At 38.4% G+C, this 22,270-nt stretch overlaps 1 protein-coding gene across 7 annotated transcripts in view; it reads right to left on the bottom strand.

The window, feature by feature from the left end:
* The window catches only part of DCAF6 (DDB1 and CUL4 associated factor 6), a 64,152-nt gene extending 56,948 nt beyond the window's left edge, over nucleotides 1-7,204 (bottom strand). For 4 of the 7 annotated variants that reach the window (XM_029961483.1, XM_029961484.1, XM_029961485.1 and 1 more), the window contains exons 1-2: nucleotides 7,148-7,203; nucleotides 766-858 (exon numbers count right to left, since the gene is read on the bottom strand). The gene's annotated coding sequence lies outside the window, so the exon portion shown is untranslated. Of the gene's footprint in view, nucleotides 1-765; nucleotides 859-7,147 lie in introns of all 7 variants that reach the window. The other 3 variants (XM_018077072.2, XM_029961487.1, XM_029961488.1) reach the window with 1 other exon arrangement.
* Between the last annotated feature and the right edge of the window lie 15,066 nt (nucleotides 7,205-22,270).

Here is a 22,270-nt window from a genome sequence, read left to right as displayed (position 1 = left end):
CCCCACATTTAATTTTTTTATCACATCTTCAGGGTTTAGTTCTCAGCCTCTGAGCGAGCACGGGAGAGAGGACAGAGAGTTCAGAGCATCTGTTCCATCAAACTACAGCAGTTCCTTAAAGAGCAAAGTGTGGGACACTGCTACTACCTGATGGATGCCAGCTGGCATTTCTGGAAACCATCCAACTGCATCGTAACCCCTGTGAGTGAAGGAGTGGAAAGGCAGAGACCTCTACAGCACCTTCTGCTTCACACACCTCCTTCCCTTGTATCAGTACAAATTCTGCTGCATCCACACACAGGTACACACAAGGCAATGTAATTTCAAGTGGGAGTGAACCCTTTGAATCAAGATTGACACCTCAACGACACCAGCTCAGTACATCACACAGAGCAAAGGCCAATACAATATTTTAAAACGAAAGTGAAAGGAAAACGATTTATCTGACGATAAGATTTCACAGGAATTACTGAATCCTATTTCTAGTCCTGACACTAATCTGTTGTGAGACCATGTTCCCTTTGTGCCAGACCACGTACCGTAAAATGGGATAATACCTATGTCACAAGGGATTAGAATACTAAGGCTTTAAAGCACTGTGGGGTTCTATTCCCATTTATAAACACTGTGAAGTGCATGATATTATCTCTGTCAGATGATAATTAATATCTGAAAACCAATATAGTGAAAAAGAACTTTAATACATTGAAAAATAATAACTTATGCTTTATTTTAAAATTAGCAAGTATCCAGAAACAAACCTACCTTTCTGCTGTAGGGATTACTAATTACCAGGTTGGTGTCATCTGAGCCAGATAAAATATATTCTCCTGTGTCGTTCCAACAAATTGTATTCACCTGCATGAATTAAAAAAAACTTGTTTAGGCTTAGAGCAATTCAATTTTCCCTGTATTAAAACATCTATATTCACCCAACACTACAGAAATAGGAGTTAAGAAATTCAAATGAAATGATGTCATTTCTAAGTAGCTAGCACCAAAAAGAAAAAAAATAAAATAAAAAAAAAATCTGTGTTTTTAAAACAAATTGATAAGGCATCTCAATTACTCCCTCTGCTTCTCAAGAGTTCATCAGGTAAATTAAGCCTTCCCACAAGGGCCTCAGTAGCCACAATTTTACACATTCAGGTGCTTTAATGTACCAAATCTACTCCATAGAGTTCTCCAAATTTGATCTGGAGGGCATCACAATCTTTATTGTGGCTTCACCATATCCAAATTCTGACCATCCATTGCTTTGTGCACTTTTCACTGGCCACACTTTCTCAGGGAAAAGCAGCATCCATCCCAGATCCCTTTTGAAAAGTAAGAGTATGCTGGGAAAGAAGAATCCTACAGGGAGGTACAGAATCTTATTGGAAGAGCTTTACAATATATTTCCTTATCAATTCTCCTTTCCACAAGCCTGTGCTTTATAAGGTGTCACTGAAATAAAGCTGTGAAAGCACTCAAAGTCCAGGAAGCTCAAAAAGTATCCTCCAAGCAGCAGCTCATGCACAAGCACCAAGGACTGCATGCATGACCATTATTATTTCAAGTAGCCTCTAAAATACCTTCAAGTGCCAAACTGCAGCCATCATCATTTTCTGCTGGCTATATTCTGTTGGCAGAACAACTGCCTTAGTATGATGAATCAGAATGGATTATAAAATTAATAAAAAAGAACTTTGTTCTAAATCCTTTTCTTTTTGGTTTTGCTAGTTGTGTTTTTTTTAATTCAAATGTTTCATTCTGAGCCCCCCAAAAAACAAAACCAATTTTTGTTTAAAATAAATACACCCATTTTAGTTACTGCTTTAATTGCAAGCTTAGTTGGGGTGAGTTGCACAATCAGAGTTAGCTGTTTCACGTGGATCATATGGAGAACACCTTGATACCCTCAAGTCTAGGAACTTTAGGAGAGACCTTTGTGTCACAAGAGTTAGCTCTCAGCAGCAGTCAAATAGTTAGGACTCATTAGGCAATGCCCACAAAAGCAAACACTATTCAACCAGCCCCCAGAACCATCCATGCATGGCAATTCCATGTCTTCCACACTACTCAGTTTTGGTTCATGTCCTGCTCCCATATTCTCCTTTTCTATTTAGTGCCCATTCGAAAAGAGAAATTGTGACCAAGAGTTACCAGGGTGCTCAGAGATATCTAGCAACTTTTATTGCAAGAACAAAATAATTTGTACTACCCTGATGCTTATGAAATCCTGACCGACAGGGAAAAAGTAAGAAATAATTTTCTGTGGATCTTTACAGTATAGGAATGGAAGGCCTTAAATTAAACCATCACATGACACACTTGGCATTTTAATGAAACTGGAAATCATTGTCATGGAACATTCTAAACATCAGAAGTGGAAGAATATACATATTTATCAAAGAAAAATGAAAAATTATCAGAAACAAGCATGCACTGTCTTTACTTCCATCTATCCATTAAAGTCTGATGTGTTCTCTAAAATACCCATCAAGCACTGTCTGCTTCCCCTGTCTCAACTTCCTTCAAAAATATGTACTGGCCACTCTCAGGGCCAAGTTATTGGGCTCAACTGAGCATTGGTGTGACCTTGCATGGCCACTTTTATGATCTTATAAGTCTGGCTGTCAACCACCAAGAACCACTCATTCAACCAGCCCCCAGAACCATCTGCCACTGAAATAACCTGTCCTGACAGCGACTGTGCTCTGAAAATGTTGTCAAACATAGCACACTACTACAGCTAGAGCAAGCACTAAACCCAAGAATGTTTGTTTTCATCTACATTTCCCTTCAGGCAGAAAAATGTTATCATTGCCCTAAAGAAACCAAAATGCTAATATAGGAATACAGGAATAGAAACCAAAACAAATTACTGAAAAAAACGAGGAAGCTACCAAAAAGAATTAAAAACACGATGTGAGAAAGAAGAGTTAGCAAAGGAATTAAACAAATTGAGGGGGTGGATGTGTATATTTATGTACAAAATCAAAATCAGAAGGACAGGAAAGCAGAGAAAGCATTGAAGATGCAAAGGGGAGACAAGATTATATAAATTGTAGCATCACAAGCCTACTCAAGACATCAATCATCCTCCTTTTAAATTCCAATTTCTTTGCACTGATTGCCTCAGTGGAGCAATTTCAACACACTCTACCCAGGCCAAAGTTGGTTCAAAAAAAATCTTGAAGTGAGATGACACAACCAGATGTGTACTAGAGGTCTACAACTAAACAGGCTTTTTATTCTGTACCCAGTCACCTTCTCGATATTGCTGTCCATAAATAAGCCAAAAAATAACAAAGGCTCTCAGTGGGATAAGCTTGATCTTTTTTTCCAGACAACACTGACTTTCCAATAAGTGATCAGTCAATACACGCAGTGCTCAGGACAACCTATTGACCAGCTCTGAATAACCCAAATAAAATGGCACAAGGATCACTAAAAAGAGATGCTCAATAAAAGCAGATAAATAAAAGTTGTCATCTCGTTCCACTGGTAGCAAACCCACTTTTAAAATATCCTCTAAAACGAGGACTAGCTAGAAAATTGGTCTGTGTTTCAAAACCCTGTAGAAAAGCTACATATGTGCTGCCTTCACAGCCACTTAACACCCAACTAAAAGCATAATGTAACAGTAACTCCACCAAGGGTTTGGAGTTCTTGGGAAAAGGTGTTAGAGCCAAAAGCAAGGATAGATTAATCACAAATGGCAGACAGTTACTAACAAGGTAAGAAGAGTCAAAGTGCGTGTAATTAGCTTTTTTCTATTAAGTATTCCACGTTATTAATTGTATCTAATTTAATTTGTCACTCATGTAGCCTTGCACTGGGCACTTTTGATTCATTAGTCAATTAATCAAATACAAATTTACTATCAAAGACAATGCAGGAGGCAGTGCAGCCAATCTTAAAAAAACTGAAAAAGCAAAGTCCTCACTTCTATGCCAAGTAGCAGGAGAATCAACTCTTTTGTGAACAGGATGAATTAACAGAATACAAGAAATAGAGGAAAGGAAATAAAAATGACTGTAGATACTCAGAATACCAGGAAGATCTCCCAAGCAAGGAAAGGGGTGGAAAAGGCTTTTCATCTGTGGAGGACAAGGTAAAAACTGCACATTCTAACAATACACAAACTTCCTGTACTAATTCAAGCATAGCTTTGAGGACTACATCTAAAAATGACCTGCTCCCACGTGCCATCCTGAAGGAGATGTGTGCCACAAAGGATGCTTGTTTGCTACTGATCTAAATGTCTATACAAAGAAATGAAAAATTATTCTTCCAGGTAATCCTCTTTACTTTAAAAACGTAGTATTTGATCATATCAAAGGCTCCATCTACATTCTGCATCTCTACCTTCCTCAGCTTTCAAAGGGCCAAAACAGGAAGAAAATAAGCCATATTTTAAATGCAATTCAATATGGTTCAGAGTTGCTTTATCCTCTACTTTCCTCAGGCTTCGTTGTTGGTGGTCCAAATTGATTGGCTTTTAATGTTTCTCCTTTGGATTTAATTACTTAATGAAGAAAACAGCTCACATAACTCCATATGTTCCCTCATCACCTTAAGCTCCCTTTAGAGCTTAGAAAATGGCAACTTCTGGCACACATATGACTTCACTGAATTTAATAATGTGAATCCTGTTGAAAGAGGGAAATCATGCCCTGGAAGGATGGTAAGGTTACAAGCAGACATCAGTACAGTAATTCAATTACCTCACATACTGCTGTTAGGAACTGTGACTTCAAACCAAGTGGAAAACTGGACTGTTTCAAAGATAATGGTACCTAAACTCTGAGATGAAAATACACCTCAAACAAGAAGGTGCTGTGGTAATATTAGTGCTACAAGAGCAAGTATACTTGAAGTAATTCCAACAACGAGTCCCTTCTTCACAGATATCCCCACCTGAGTGTGACTATACTGTTGTATTTCCCATCAGATCTCCCTTTTGTGTAACAAGAGACCAAATGGCAGGGAGGAATCTGGGCTTTACTTTTATCCTCAATTAGTAAAAAAATTCCTTGCCTTAAGTAAGTTGTCCACCTTGTCCAATTATACAGCATGCTTTATATAGAAAATATAAGTCACAACTTATCCAACAGAACAATGCAAAAGTTCCTAAAAAACCCATCCAAACAAACAAACAGCAACCAAAACCAATCCACAAACCCCTGCCATCCAACCCTCATAAAAACCCCAACCACCCCAAAAAACCCAAATCCAGGAACGCCCTTAATAAGACAATATGGCATTTATTCCCCACATTTGAAATGCATACTGACTCAGCAGTTGTGGGAAATAAAAAAAATAAAAGACCCTAATTACCATTGATTGTATAATGACTTTAATCAGTAAGAGCATTGTAATATCACTGACTTTTATTTCACAGATGTTTTTAAGCAAATAGTAAGAAATTACACTGAGTGGTTGTTGGCCATACAAGATTATTCCTCACAAAAGACCACACAGTAAAGGACATCAGAACTCCCAATACCCCATTCTTTAAAGGTGAAGAGTTCTGAGCAAATTCACCTTCTAGAGACCTTTTTTTCAAACCAGAGCAGTATTTTAAACACCTGCACATGATGCTGTAAATTCGCAATTAAAACATTTTCCTCCCGTGGAAACAATTAAGTTAAGCCACATGCTAAAGCATTTTTTAAAAGCCAGGACAATCAAATCAAAAGTAGCTTTCAAACACATATCCACCAGATAGATCCAAGAAACACCAAATAGCCAACACCAAATCTGCAATTTCCATTACATGAAACAGATGTAAATTAAAATAGAGATCAGTCACTCCATTTTTAACAGGTAGTGAAGCAACACTATTTTCCTGTCCTCTGTTTTTAGAGGAAAAAATTACTATTTTTACAAGACAACTAAGAAAAAAAAATAAAAAACCCAATCAATTTCAGGAAAAGAAACTTGAAAAATTTCATCTTAAGTATTTGAGGAGAAGAAAAATTACCAGAAGAGAAATTGTAAAGTAAAAAAATTACTGTTACAATCTTGAATATAAAAAATTGATATATAACTTTCTACATATAGATTCCTAGAATGGTTTGGGTTGGAAGAGACCTTACATCATTCTTATAACATTTCTTGAAAGAAAAAAAAAAAAAAGAGAAATCAATGCATTTGTTTCATTACGTCAATACCATCTGTACCAGAACATTAAACTTACAGTGGTAGCCAGTACAGGAGAAGTAGCTGACATTTTATGCACAGCAATTCTAATCCTTGCCTTCTCCAGTCTCTCAAAAATATAGGCACATCCAAATCATCCTTGTGATCTCAAGAAGGATGTTGTTAACATCTGTTAACAACACTTTTCCTTTAAAACTACTCCTGTGTCAGTTAGCAATTATAACACTCCTTAATTTAAAACTATAGGTGCAAGCAACTCAAGCTAAAATAATCCTTACATTTGAATAGCTTTAGAAATAAAGATGGTAAAGTATGAAAGTTACCCTTAAATTTTCAGGGATTTTTTTTATAGCATACTTTCACTTTTCCTATATCTTGTACAACAAAGACTTAGAGAGTCATGAATTTCCGCTCTACTCATTGAAGGTAACATGGCAACCTCTTTGCCCTCTACCTAGTTTAAGTGAAGCCTTTTATTTAAAAGAATATGATTTAAAATATTTGGACCACTTTCAATAATTAAGTACTCAAATAAACAATATTTTGAGTTATGGTATTGCCTTTCAGGGGAGGCTTGGTTTTGTTTTCATTGTCTCTTTAACTAAGCATGCAGCACTTGATCATTTGCTTTTTAGACTTGGAAAATAAATCACTCAAAACACTAATACAAAATATATCAACATAGCAAGAAACTGCTAAAAATACCTTTTAACATGAGTCCTAACTGAAAAGGCACGAATGTGTTTTACTGGCACTGGGTATTAATTCATTCAGCGCTAGACACAGACAAGGATCAGATACTTTGGTTCAAAGATTAAGTGTCAGATGTTTAAGAAACAAATACCTAGAGAATTCAGATATAGGTCTCAGCAAACAGAGTTGTCCTGCTCAGCTTTAATGCATAGTATTTGCATTTTTAAGTTAAGGAACTATTACCATGGCAACAAAATCAAAATTTAACGTCTTTCAACAAAGAAAAAAGCGACAGGTGACTTACACATCCATCATGCACATTCAAGGTTGCTTCAAGTTTTAATCTTTGGATAAATTCTCTTCTCCCTGTAAAGAAAAACACCAATTAATTACTTTTTAAAAACAATAACACTGAAGAAGTAATTAAGACCCTGCTAATGAGCACTCACAGCTTAAAACCTAAAAATAAAGAACTAGAATATAAATGTAAATCTTGAAACAATTCATATGGTATCATTATTTCAGTAAAGAACTGAAAGGTGATCTTCCAAACATTGCCTACAAATCTACATCTCCTCTTCAACTAGAGAAAACCCAGCTTCAATTTTGTTATTAACGTTGCATTTGGAAAAGTAACATTTAAGACCAGTAACATTCCCATATATTTAAGGGATAAAATACAGTGGAAACTTTTGGAAAGATAATGTGAGAGAAAGAAATGAAGGGGAAGCAAGAAATCTATAAATGCATATTGAATAAGGCAAGGCCCCCAGAAATTTATGTACTTATTCCCCATTTACGAACTGATTTACCACTGCACTTAAAAGCACCACTGTACAAAACACATGAAGAGGGAAAAATAAAGTATATTGACAAAAATGTGGTCTTTTCCTGAACTAGATGTTTAAGCTTTCATTTAGTTCAGAGTGCCCCCATTCTATGAAAGCAGGTTATAATGAACCTAATATTCCCTTGAAAGCACTTTCAGAAACACTGATGAACCTGATATTTTTACTTGAATCCTAAAAGCATTTAAACTCAAGGATCATCAACTTTTTTTCTCTGTGTTTGTACAACTGTCAGAACAAAATTCCAGGTAAAAATATCAGATTGTAGATCTATGCTCGGCTGCATTGTTTTCAAATATGAAACTATGGAATTCACTCAAAATTGACCTCCCTTTGAAGAAACAACTGAATCAGGAAAAGAACTACAAGGGCATGTAGCAACAGGACAAGGGGGAATGGCTTTAAACTGCAAGAGAACAGGTTTAGAGTAGATATTAGGAAGAAATTCTTGGCTGTCAGGGTGGGGAGGCCCAGGCCCAGGTTGCCCAGAGAAGCTGTGGCTGCCCCATCCCTGGAAATGTCCCAGACCGGGTTGGACGGGGCTTGGAGCAACCTGGGCTAGTGGAAGGTATCCCTGCTCATGGCAGGGAGATTGGAATTAGATTACCTTTAAGGTCCCTTCCAATCCAAACTATTCTGTGATTCTAGTTCACTATTCTTTCTTTATCCATTCTTTTTCCCCTGGAGGAACAGATAACAGAACCATAGGTTCTTAATGGTTGGGTTTTCCACCTTTCAGTTAAATCCTATTATTTTTACAAATCACAGAATGATTTCTGTATTTTCAATGAAGATTTCTGTTTTCAGGCTAATTTGATTTCACTTGTTTGTAAGTAAGTGTGAATAAAGAGGTGGGAAATATCACCTGCTGCACCCTTGTATCTCACTCTGCGTGACAGAAACCCAACAATTTGCTACTGGGCTGCTACTGTAATGCAAAATACAGTAAGACATGACCCCCAGAAGCATAACTTCATTAAGAAAGGCATACTTCACAGGCCAACACAAAAATCCAGTGTTTGCCAGTCCCATCACACTTCCAGTTGCAGAACAAAAAAGTTTGACAGCAGTGGGTGATTCTTGGGCACTGCATATCATGGGTGATTCTTGGGCACTGCATATCACAGATATGGATGTGTGGTGAGCTTGCTCAGAATCCTCTGGACACACACATTGAAGATCACTAATTAATTTTTAAAAACAAGCAGAGCAACAGACTCTTCTCTTCTTACTGTGTCCTCTAGTCTTAATCCTAACCACTTAAACCAGCAAGTGAGAAGCAATAGCTGTGTTCCAATCCCATCTTCAATTGCAATTTTTATTTCCTTAGAGAAGTCTGTTGACAAAATTAGATATGAACTGACTTGCTCTCTTTGTTAGATTAGGATTTTTTGGTCTTAATAAGGACACTGTACCTATACAAGTTTCAGTAAATGTTTAACTTGAGATGCAGACATAAGGTGTCTCATATATTTAACACTTGCCCATTTTAAAAACACTACAAACATGTGTTGGGATTGCACATGCTAGCATATGTTATTTGTTATACATGTGATTAGTTTTTTATCATTTGATCATTATCTATCTAAATACTGTTTCGAGGAAGGAATTAAATACAAGCAAAACTACAACACTTATGGTTTCCTTATTCCCTAAAGTAAAGAGGGGGCAAGGGAGAAAACAGTTAAAATGTTTCGCCTCCAAAAACCTATTTGATTAAGTACTAAACACCATAAGACAACTGAATGGATTGTTTCTAATTTGTCTTATCACTTAAAACTAGAACCACCGGATTCTAAGTGGTGGGGTTTTTTTCTGAAAGAAAAAACTGAAGTACTCTAATAAACTGACCTGCAGAAAATATTGCCTCTGCATTTGCTGTTGTTAAAAGCTGAGTAAAGTCAATTAATTTGTGTTCCTTGTACTTCAGCAGTGACTTCCACAGGTTCACTGGTTTGCTAACAAAGCTCAGCAATAAGTACTAGAGTACTTTTCACTTGATTATTTTTGTCACTGACCCATTTTTATCGCAGTAAAAAAAAAAAATAAAAACCCAATCCTTTCTGGGTTGTTTTGTTTTATTCTTCAGGTGCATCACAACTGTTATTGTTGGATGTTCTAACAGTCAAAGGACTGCCAAGGACTCTGCTCTCACAGGTGACAAGAATCTTCACAATCCTTAACTCTCATTCCCATTAATCCCATGGATACCTGAGCCCTCCTGGCTCCCCTTTGAACTACGATGATGGAGGAGACCCCAGTCTTTGACAAAACCCCAGAGAGTACTTTTTTCTTTCAAAATCAGCATCAAGACCTGTGTCATGTTTTGGTTTTTCACCACCCAATACTGTGTGCAGGCTCTTGTGAGAGCCAGAAACTATTTCTCTGTCCCCTTAACTAAGAACTGCCACTAGAAACAGAATAATTTATTTCTGTGAGGGTGTTTCAATATATCGTTTCCTATATTCAAATAGGGCCTCTCTAAGACAGGGATCAAGTGATCAAGGTGTCATCACCAAGATTATCTCACTGGACAGTGGAGCACGCATGGGGTTTGCTCTGAAACTGCTCAGGTAAAGCTACGGACAAGAATCCGATAAAACAAACCAAAAAAAGCCCTCTTAAATTTCAAATGGCAATGATGAAGTGAATGGCAATGTGAAGTGTTTACAAAGCTGAAATTTGGAAGGCTATCAAGCTAATGCTCCACCCACCCATTTTCACTAGACATTGTGCACCAGCTGAAGCCTCAAGGTCCAGTACCACTCTCAGTAGAACGATCAATAATACTTTCAGTTTTTATCCATCTACCCATTTTCACCAAACATTATGCACTACTGAAGCCTCAAGGTACAGTGAAACCCTCAATATAGTAATTTTTTTTTAGTATATATTGATCTAGAGACTAGAGGACCATTTCCAAGGCCATGTTCTATTTGTGAAAGAAGCACCACCTTGAGTCATTCATAATATGAATTTAAAGATGGAAAAGCGGGCAAAAGAGAAACTGCAGCTGCTTCCTTGTAACTTTATTGCTACAAAACATCCACTGCACACACAAGGTCAAACCAAAGGCTGCCTTGCTGCTCCCATCTGGAGAATTACCTAACTTGGGTGTTTGGAAGCATTCGCAGCTCTAATCTCGCTTCAGGGAGCAACACCAAAATACCACAGTGTCCCTTGTATTCCCGGCTCACCATCCTTATGGCACCATTTAGGTCACAATCCTCAGCTCAGGAATCGCTGATCAGGTGCTTTCTACATGGCTGTTTTGGCAGAGGTACACATGCCTTTCTTTTGTAAGCAACTTTGAGTCAAAGCTGCTTCAGAACTGATGACAGCAGTGAAGTTAAATGCTTTGAGCATGTAAAACCTTCTTATATTTAAAACTGTGCTCCAGAATTTCCCACTGAAGAAGTACAAATCATTTCACGATGAAGGTTTAGCTTTAAAGTACATTTGTGCTCTGCAGAAACACAACTACACTTTGATCCAAAGCAGTACCACCGTGGCATGAGATGCTAAAAGACAACCCTTATTCAGTAATAGATCCCATTTATCAAATGAACGCTCATTTATATCAAGCTGGCTCTTTCCAAGGCCAAGTCCCTCAGCGCTGGCTTGCTGTGACATTTGGAATGCCCTAGTTTAAAACTGAAATGGAGCCAGCATCTGTTCCCAATGCAGAGCACATGTTATCTTGCACTCTAAGTGCATTTCAAAACCACTCCTGATTTTTCAGGGTAGAGTTTACGGGTTTCTGGAGCAACTCCACGAAAAGATGGCAAGTCCAGTTCTTCTGTATACAGTTTATTTTGCTCAAACTCTACATCATTATCCAATATAACTTCTGATCCACACCTCAACAGGCTGTTTTTTCAGCAACCAGAATTCTCCATCTACCACACAGTAAGCAGGACTACACACAATATGCACTGAATTAACTTTCATCGAGGTACGTTAAAATTCTTGAAGATGAATTAAAATCCTGAAAATAATTTGTCAGCTGTATGGGCTGACAGTGGCCCCATTTTATAGTCACTCAAACTGTGACACAGGAAACTGAAGCAATTTATCAAAGGAAAGAGTGAACCAGCAGAGCTGCCAGAAACCAAATCCATCAGTGTGACCTCCAGTCCTTTGAACAAGGCTCTGAGTTATATTTCTTTATTGTTCTGTACTACTGTATAAATGCCAAAAAATTATAATCCTGGCTCTGCCAATGTTTAAAAGAATACCTTTCAAGTGACTATGAACAACTACTTTACTGTGGTTTAAGTTCAAAACAGGTTAACCTGATTTTTTCTCTGCTCTTAATGATACATCACACAGTCTGAAAGTTTGAACACTATAGAGAAAACACAAGATATTTTAGTGTCTCAGAAGAGACTTACCATTTTAATATGTAAGAGCTTTGCTACTAAACACCCAGCATCAAACAACTTGGTGTTAATCAAGCTGGTAACTCAAATCCTAAGACAGGCTTAAGGAATGAGCTTTATATGTTAAGAAACACAAAACCTTCAGCTCTCAACACTAAGACAGAAACTACAGAAGATAGGATGCTATGCCCTCAATTACAATCCAGCAAGCCTGTAATAGCTCATGGTGAATATATTGATACAAAATTTGACCTCAAATAAAACCCACAAAAAAAAAAAAGGCAGCTCAGCAATGTTTTATACATTTTAGGGTAATTAAAGAGCATTTTGAAAAATACTCCTGCTTAGGTTTGCTTCTGCTGTAACATCAGAAAAGATTCGTTTGCATTTGTGGCAAAGGTTGTAATTAAGTTGCAAACACATTTCAGATATCAAGAGTGTTCACTCTTGAATATAAGTTCCCATTGGGCTCCAAAACTACATGCTACAAGCTACACACACCAATGTGTTTAATTTCTGTTTGATATTTACCATGTTTCATCATGCCCGAAAGATACTCAACACTTAAAATCCAACTGTACTAATATCAATTGTTTAATGTGTTCTCAGTGACAAAAATGTGGCATAAAGTACAACTCCCTGTCTCAGAGGAGGCATTTTATCTGTTCTTTCCAAGCACTAGTTGTCAGGTGAGTCTGCTGTGCTGACTAGTGCTAAGTGGATTTCATTCACAAGTACACCATATTCTGACAGCTCTCCTGCCCCGTCACACTGCCCATAGTAAATTCTTCTGTACTGTTCCTGCCACAGATTGCAGCTGAGCAGAAGGTAAAACAGGTGTGGTTTTGCAACAGGAGAAAAAAATGCCAGTTTTCAGCAATTTTGATATTTACTGGATCCCTTAAAGTAGTCCAATGATCATATACAAACTCCTCACTGAGATAAAAGGCACTTGAAATTTTTATATTATGTCATGAATATTTCTAATTTCTACAGAGCAGAGGACAAAATTCATTATTCATGTGATAAAACAAAGAGAAGCTGTATCTATGTAAAAGACAACCAAAGGCAAAAAGATAACATGTACCACCTTACACTTCTCAACACAAAACTATCTGAAACAGCTCAAGTGATTAACTGGATCCGGGATTAACCACATGCAAAAGGTTTCTTCTGGTTTTTCCACCAGCACTAAAATATGTCTCCCAAGGAAACACCTCGAAATTCTGAAACAGATGGCAACACAAAACCAAAGAGTCATCAGATGAAGAAAAACACACTTGAGCCCTGCTTTCTTCTCATCAAAAGAATCAAAGGAGGCTTCCACTAACTGAAGGCAAAAAAGGAATATTATGCAGAATGTTGGAAGTCAGAGTAAAGAACATTACTGTAGGTTTCAACATGGTTTTGGAAATTCTTTTTGTTGACTTTGAAAAGTCTTCATCTGAAACTGTTACGTGGAACAGCAACGTATGTGGAATATTTTCTTATAAAAATGATATCAACGTAGTAACCCAGACGATCCTTACAACACTGGGAAACACCCATCAGGTACATGTTCTCAAGCACTACTTATCTGTGTAACACCCCAGGTTAATTAGGAGCTCCACTTTCCAGCAAGAGAAGATGATTCCAAGAAGCTGGAACAGGGGGATTGCTCTGCCCCAGCACAAAAGTCTGAACCGCTCACAGCAGAACCAGGATCTGTCACCTGCAAACTCTCACACAAAATGAGTCCTGGGGTGTGGAAAATCATAGCAGAAGGGAAAATTACTGGAATCTGCTTTTAAGAGGGGCACATTCCTAGCAGGCATGTCCAGGCTGAAGAGGTGTGTGTCCAGTACTGCTGCCAGTGCTTCCATTACCTCCGAGTGTCCGCGAGAGGCTGCTGATCCTCCCGCTCAGCCACCAGGACCACTCACACCAATTTCGGACAAAGGTTCTGGGGTAAACAAAAGCCTACTATTTAAAGTTGTTTAAGCTCACTGGATACTCATTTTTAAACAGATTAAGTGATTATACAGAAGCTTACCAAGGTATCTAAAGAGACATGTCTTCTAGCAAAAAAAACCAAGCAGGGCCTGCCTTTCCCACAAAGGTGTCCCAGTGAAAACGAGAACGTGGACACAGGGAACTGACTTAAAGCATTTACCATTCTGCACATCTACCTAATTAAACATACCATTCAATCCTGCACACTGCTGGGTTTGGGGGAACATGAGAAATTATAAATAGAGATTTAGGTACCACAACAGATACGGGTCATAACCCCATAAGATTCCAAGTGTAAACACTTGGAATTTGCCCAGGATTAGAGTTTGAAGATAGACGATGTCAAAAGTTGAGGTCCAGTAGAAAGCTGAGTCTTGCTGGTAGATGACTATTAAGTTAACACTGTGACATAGGTTAAATTATCATTGAGTATTTAAAAACAAATAGGAAAAAAACCCACCCTTGTTCTTAAAAATTACACTGCTTGTTGCCTTAAACATCCTAGATGACAAAATAACCCTATTGTTTAACTCAAGAGACTCCTTTTCCACTGAAGAGAGTTTTCAGGACATAACAGTGTTTCTAAAATAAAAAGAAATTGAAAAGGAACAAAGCCATGTAACCTAAGTAGAGAGGTGGGTTTGCTTTAAAGGTTTTAATTTCTATATCAGTGAAGGTTCATAATTTAGTAAGTGTTGAATAAACGTCACTAATGATTCTGAACACATTCAGTTCACAGGGAAGAGAAGGATGGATCCTCATCTGCCTCATGATATCTACTAAGTAGAGAGCAGTCAGCATTAATGACACATTCAATTTTCCCAGAGGAAAGCCTGCAAATCCTTGAAGAACAAAAGGAGGGAAAAAGGGGGATATTAAAATCCACTGATGTGACGCAGATCAGACTCACGATACTCGCATTCAATATTTAACGATTCAACACACGCCAAAGCATTTGGGACATGTCTGAATCAGCAACTCACTAAGCCCCAAAGACACGAAAACAGTAAGACTTGCACTTAAACTGTGAAAAATCGACCTTTGTTTGAAGGCTGGCCCACTTTGTGTCTGGACTGATCTTTTTCCTTACTGCTGGGACAGGACTAGTCTCAAGTGTCAACAGGTTCTTGATACATGATCAGTTATATCCCACCAGACTATTCTGGGGACATTCAAGGATAGAAGATCAGAAATCACATGCAAAGTCACAAGAACTCATAGTATTGCAGTGCAACAACTTAAAAGAGACCGAACACAGATTTGTTTAATGGCCTACCCTAATGCAGTTAATGGAAGCAATCCAACTGGAAGAACGATACTGGGTGGGAGGGGGTACTAAAATAAATAAATAAAAGAAAGAGATCTAAAGGATCTCTCACATCACTGCCTCATCCTGAAATACAAATCCAGTACACGTTGTACACGACTTGTTTTTGCAGCAGGAGACAGCTTTCATGTAACCAAAGCTCATTATTAGAAGATCAAGGTACAACTTAACTACAGAGCTGTCTGAAACACTCAGGATCAAGACACAGGCAGTTATTTACAAAGCAAGCACATTCCTGGTACAAAGATTGTCTTTAATAGCACACAACATAAATTCAATGAAATATTGCAATCAAAAATGAAAATATGTTTGAAGTGCACACAAACCTCTGCAGTTTCCAGCTGTTTGCATGAGAACACCGAGGCTCCAAAGAATATAAAGCAAATACATTTGCATCCTGAGACTAATTCAAATATAATAATTATACATGCAAGGCCTACAACACACTCACACTTCTTGGCAGCCACTAACACACATGATTAATGTTCAGTGCACAGACATTACACGTAAGGTTAATCCCTTAAAATCAAAAAGCAAAAGTACATCTGCGTACTTCAGTCCATTTCAAGCAAAACTGCAAAAACACAAAATGCCTCTTGAATTTTTGAGGGACGGAAAACAGCAATCTCAAACAGCTGTACCAATTTTTGATCATTTCCTTCCAGCTGAATGCAAAGCCAGAAATCCACCTTCCATTAATGTTGTTGTCATATGTCAAAATACAACAGCAGCAAAAATGTCGGTCATTTATTAAATTAAAACATCAAAACTCAATACGTTAATTGATAACAATATCTGATCTACACAGTAGTATTAAAAAAGAAAAAAAAAAAAGAAAAGGAAAAAACAAAACCCCAAAACCAAGTTTCTGCAAACTAGTGCCACTGAAGAATATAAAAATGTGATCTGTAAGGGTCTGCAGTTTTTTACAAACTGATGTTAGTACATAAAAAACAGAAACTGTACTCTTATCAATCCCCAGCATCCTAAAAACAAACACTGGAATTTATTCTCTTTATTCAGGGCAGAGTGACAGAAGGCACCGAGTAATCCTAGATCCTGCATGTATTTTTTTTTTAGAAAAGAAAATACCTAAAAATGATTATCAACATGTTGTCACATTAGTAGCAAAATTGGACAACACTGAGGAGACAAAAGTAGTAGCACAAACCGTATCAATTAAACCACAAAACACACAGGAAAGACGTAACTGAAAAAAAGGTCAATGATATTAACTCCAAGCAAAGATTTCCGAGATAATAGCAAAACAAGCTATCAAATTTACTTAGAGGTCCAAATTTACTTGCAGGTCCAACTGGCTCCTGCACCTCCACCTCCATAGCTTGGTTAGTCTACAAGGGAAATAATCCTAAAGATAACAGAAGGCTGATTAGACTGAAATTAAAACTAAGTATTCAGCACTCAGGCACCAGGAATACTCATCCAACCTTAATCCTCCCTCCCAGCTCACATCTCTTTCTGGTTTTCTGCTATGTACCAAATTATAACCACCCAGCGTTGATTTGTTGCCTTGTCCAGATGATTCTCCTATGCTATGCTTTTATTTTCCTTTACTGATATTAAAGCATTTAACCTGGGCATGTTTATTATCTGAGGTGATTTACTTTGAAGTAGAGGGAAAAAAAATCATTAATCTTGTATGCTGGGATCAGCCCTAAGATCTTTTCCCAAAAGCTGTTTGAGATGTACACATTGTGTCTTTCTGTTCCTCGGTACCAATTTAAACGAGATAATATCAGGGAATTCGTTTCAGACACAGTCTCTTTATTAAACTCCTCCAAATTCAATTTGTTATCAACAGGTCCCGATGACACATTGTTCTTGGAATTGCTCATCTGTAATTTTTTAAGGACTGCAGTCACTAAGTCTTGCTTTTATTAACAGGGGAGGGAAAAAACTCCAAACATATCCAGTTTAAGGCAATACTTGATCACTGTACTCTCTTGTGTTTATTTCAATTAAGAAGTAACATCTCTTTTCTGCAATGCTCTTATATATCTTAAACTTTTCTACACAACCAGTGAAAATCCAATGACTGTACCGAATTTCCTGCTTTCCTCATGTTTCCTGCCTCCTTCCAAAATTAGATGGAGCATGTTAAAGATGTCTCACAGATGTATTTTCCTCTAATTCATTTATTACACTGTGAATTTCAATTCTGACTCTGCCTTTTTCTATTATTCAGAAAACATCTCTGATGAAAAAAATCTGAAGAAGATATAGCTGAGCTGTATCTTTCCCAACTCTTCAGTCAGTCCAGTTTCCCATTTGCTGTGTGACAGAATATATCACTGCAGAACTGGTTTCTGGGCACACACTGAAGTGCAGTGGAAAATGATGCACATCAGGAAGTTACACTGTTTACATTGAAACAGTAGATTTGCGTCCTCATAATCAGGCAATCAGGCTAATTTATAATGGTCCTTCTTCAAGCAGAAGTTAATTTGATAGACTTGTAGAAGAAAAAAAATAACATAAACCCCCTCTGGAGCTTAGCTGTGACAGATGAGTGTTTTTAACTCATGTTGGAAGAGAAAATTAATACAGGAGGTTTAGGATACGAAATGTAACAGTCCACCTGAAAATAACTAAACATCAAAGGTATTATGCAAAGAATTAAAGAAGAAAGGTTGATTAAATACACTGTGACCATTGCCAAGTCTGCAAGAGCACCAGCTACAAAGCTGATCATAGCAAAGCTGTCTAACCCTTCTTACTCTGCATTATTTTCAAAGACCAAGACACCACATGTTCAAATATAGCTGGAGCAAAAACTGGGCAAAACAGCACCTCTCTTTCTGGTTGTTCTCCCTAGCCTTCTAGTTTCCATTCTGCTGGGGTTTGTGTTTGTTTGTTTGTTTGTTTGTTTGGTCAAGAAAAGCAAAAGAGAGAATGAAAGTTTACAGCACTTTAAGGAACTGACTTCACTCTAAGCACCCAGGGCAATATATTTTAGGAAGAACCAAATTCTATCTACATTCCACAAACCACTACTGGTTTTATAAACTAATATGTTAATGAATGTGACACAGTCATTATCAAAACTAATCAGTTGTCCATGCATGTAAACAGCTGCTCTTGCCTGTTTTTCCTGTTTTTCAACCCTGCCCAGGAGCCGGGCAATCAACTTACTTTAAAACTCTAATTAGTTTTGCTTTCACTATGGTTCATCTCTGTAAAGAGGGGGAACTACTGAAACCTAAGTAGTTCCCAGGAAGTTCTCCCTACCTATGTAATGTATTCACAGCTGTCTTTTTAGTAAGAACTGTTGAAACTTTACAAAATTTGACCACGATGAACCTCACTACCGGTTTCCTTACAGCGAATTTGTACATTTCAAACCTTTCCCCAATCTTAAATAACAGGATGATAAAATCTTAGTAAGATATGAAACGATCTTTAAAGAGGGGGGAGTGGAAGCTCAGACATCACAGCTCTATCTCTAAGATATCTGGTAAGCTTAAAAATTTCACATGACAAGAAAAGAAGATTTCAGAATATAGTATGTGAACAAGGATATCACAGATTGGGAAGAACTGATTATTTTGATATTTGCTTCCATTCTATCAAGCACCACAACTTCCAACTCCAAGCTAAAAACCAGCATCAGTTCCTCTCTACAGACTATTTTATACCAGCAGACTTTCTCTTGATAACCTGCTATGTCATATAAGAAAAATAACAAACAGACAAACAAACAAACAAAAACCCCAAAACAAACTAACAAAAAAAGGAAAAGAAAAGGAAAAGTCTTCATTGTTCCTACTGGCTAAACAGAGCCACTCTCACCAGCATAATCCTTCACAGGAAAGCAAATAAATACAAATAAATAATACCATCACATTAAATACTTTGGGGAAATTATGGATCCCTTCTTTCTTGCAAGAAACCCATGCTACCATTTCTCCAGTCAAATCATTATATGCTGTATTTAATCCACGTAGAGGCCTTTTATTGTGCTGGCACTGAACACTTCCCCTGTTATGAGAACCTACAAGTCCACGAGTCACTGAAAGAACGATGCAAAATTGCAACAAAGGTTCTGAGAGTCTTCTGAAAGTATCGCTGCTGATAATTACACTTGCCAGTTTCAAAGCAGAACTTAAGTGCTTCACTAATTTAAGTGCTACAGTTTACTATCAGTGTTTTCCAGTGTAAAAGCAACGTGATGTTTTTAACAACTGCGAGTCCTCCGATGGAAAGTTTCCATCCGTGACCCAGCAGCAGGACTCATCCCACGAGCACTGGGCTAGGAGGACGCCCAAACTGAATCCAAGAGAAGAAGAGTTACTGACAGCCCTCCCTGAGGACTGGCTTTCTCTGGAGACTTCAGATACAGACACAAGCACTGTCTGAAATTGAGACTAATTAGCCTACAAATGCTGAAGGAAACGTAGCTAACAGACACATTGCGAAGACCCCATTCTCCCTCTCTCACCACAGCGGGAATTCTCACCAAGGGACAACCTCTGAAGGACACATCCCAGGCATGCTTGGATTGCCCCACCTTCACGAGGTGTTTCTGTGGAACTCCGTCCAGAACTGACCAGGATTCAGAGCAATTATTTAGGGATCCTGCAAAATCAGACAGAGTTTTGCAAGGACAGAAATTCTGCGGGTGAATTACCCACACGGAAAGGTACAATACGATGCACACATCCTTCCTGGAGCAGCTGTTTTCAAAAGCTGAAAGGGGCTATAAATAGAGTGTCACTTGATTGCCAGTTCACATGAAACCAAAACACAGAGTAAATAGGAAACAGCAATTAGTTCTCAGATGTCTTCCTTCAATACAGAGTCGCTTTCAATATTTCTGGTGCTTTGCATTGCAGCATAACACTATGATTTTATCCCAATTAATGTTTCTCTATGCCATCACCATCCACACAGACACCTCTTCCCTCCAACACACTGTGAACTGCATTGGTAGTTATGGACTTGCTATAAGGGTTTTCATCTGATTTGGTGGCTGAAAAACAGCAGCAGACAATGAAGATATACATAAACTTCTTAGTTTTGTACTGACATCCATAATGGCTTTGACAAATTTACCAAAAAAAAATCCACCCAAACAAACAAAAAGCAAAAATAAAATAATAAAAAAAAAATGCACGTGGGCAGTGCCTCAAGTCTCCCAATACTATTTCTAAGTCAAAATGAAATGCTTGACTTGCACTTGTTCTGTCAGCCACACGGCTGAAACGTTATTTAAAAAATTATGAATAGGAAGAAACCTTCCCTCCTGTTCAGATCAGGTCAGCAATGACCAACAACCAGGGCTACCCATCCAAACAACAAAGCTCCTACGTGGAACTGCTGAAATCTGAAAGGGAAAAGACCCACACATACAGTAAACTACAGACAAAAAGGCACAACAATGGGCCTGTTGTCTTGTAAGTCTGCACACAAGCAACTACACCTGGTTTATTAAGGCCATAAACACCATTTTGAGCAAAAGTGCAGTGGTTCCATAAGACAAGCACACCATGTACCAACCTCTTCTCTAAAAGCAGGAGTCAGTAAGGACTGAACACCTCCTGCCACCGCCAACATGGATCTCAACATAGTTCAGTGGGAAGGCTCTCCCAGGTCCTATTTTCTCAAGGCAATAAAGCTACTGAAGTTGTTTAGGTTAAATGAAAAACAGTAAATGCGAGACCTTAACCTTAAGCCACCAAAGGAATTTTGTTCTTAGCTAAAGTTATGTACATTTTATTGGAGCAGCATCCAGAAAAGGGATCTTAGTAAATCCAGGAGGATGATTTCAACCGATCAAATCTTAATACTTCAGCTGTCAGAGACACAATCATGCAATAGCAAAAGGAAAAAGACCAAAAAGGTCTTACAGCACTTCTTCAGAATCTGCACACTACAGTCCTAATTTCAACACTGAGCTTTTCTGCTCTGACTGGAGCAGAAAAAAACCCCCAAACCAAACAAAAACAAAATAAACCTAAACAAAACCCCAACCCCCCCCCAAAAAACCCCAAATTCAGTCAGAAGGATTGATCACTAAAAGTTAGGACAATCCTCAGCTAAGACTTGACCAAAAGCAGCTGTCGAGTCACAACGAAAATCAAAAGCAGTGAGGCCATTAGGGTTTTTTTAATTTTAGGACTTCAAAATTCCTTTCCAAGGGACTTCTGTGCATGTGGGTGCTACAGACACACACACACACACACATATTCACACACACACACACACACCCCTCGCTGGTGTGAAAACCAACCAGCAATGACCTTGATTTCCTTCGGTGGATTACTGAGTGCTCAGGGACCACGGGCAGAAAACTACCGAGTTAGGCTCGGTAATGTGATATCCCACCTTAAATTCCACCACGAAACAAGAGGAAAACCAATACCGTCCACGGTCAGAGACGCCTGGGAGGCACAAGAAGACACGCGTTTTACAGCGCTGTAAATCAGCTCCATCTCGAGCACTCGGGGGTTTCGACTCAAAGGCAGGAATTGTTTTGCCACTCGAGCACAAAAGAACAACCCATTTTCCCCGGAGAGCTACTCCCTCCCTCCCCAAAAACCCACGGCGGCACTACGATGGATCGCCACACCTCCAAAGCCACGGGAATAAATATTGTGGAGTGGGGTTTTTTAAATATTTTTGGTAACGTTTCGCACGAAACCTGCGCCATGACAAAGAACACACCGATAGTTCCTTCCACACCATAGGAACGTCCCCGCGGCCTCGCGAACTGAAAGTAGCGCTGGGTTTAACTTCCAAAGTGGAAATAACCTGGATGGGGTGTGGGAGTGAGGGCAGCGCGGGGCTGGAGAGCCGGGGACACAAATCCCGGCTGGATCGGGCGGCACCGGGCGCGTCCCGGCTCCCGAACCCCCGGG

This window comes from Manacus vitellinus, unplaced genomic scaffold (assembly GCF_001715985.3).
Source record: "Manacus vitellinus isolate BGI_N305 unplaced genomic scaffold, ASM171598v3 scaffold_35_pilon, whole genome shotgun sequence".
Classification (NCBI taxonomy): Eukaryota; Metazoa; Chordata; class Aves; order Passeriformes; family Pipridae; genus Manacus; species Manacus vitellinus.
The sequence above is the reverse complement of the archived record's forward strand: the minus strand, read 5'-3'. Positions and strand labels throughout refer to the sequence as shown.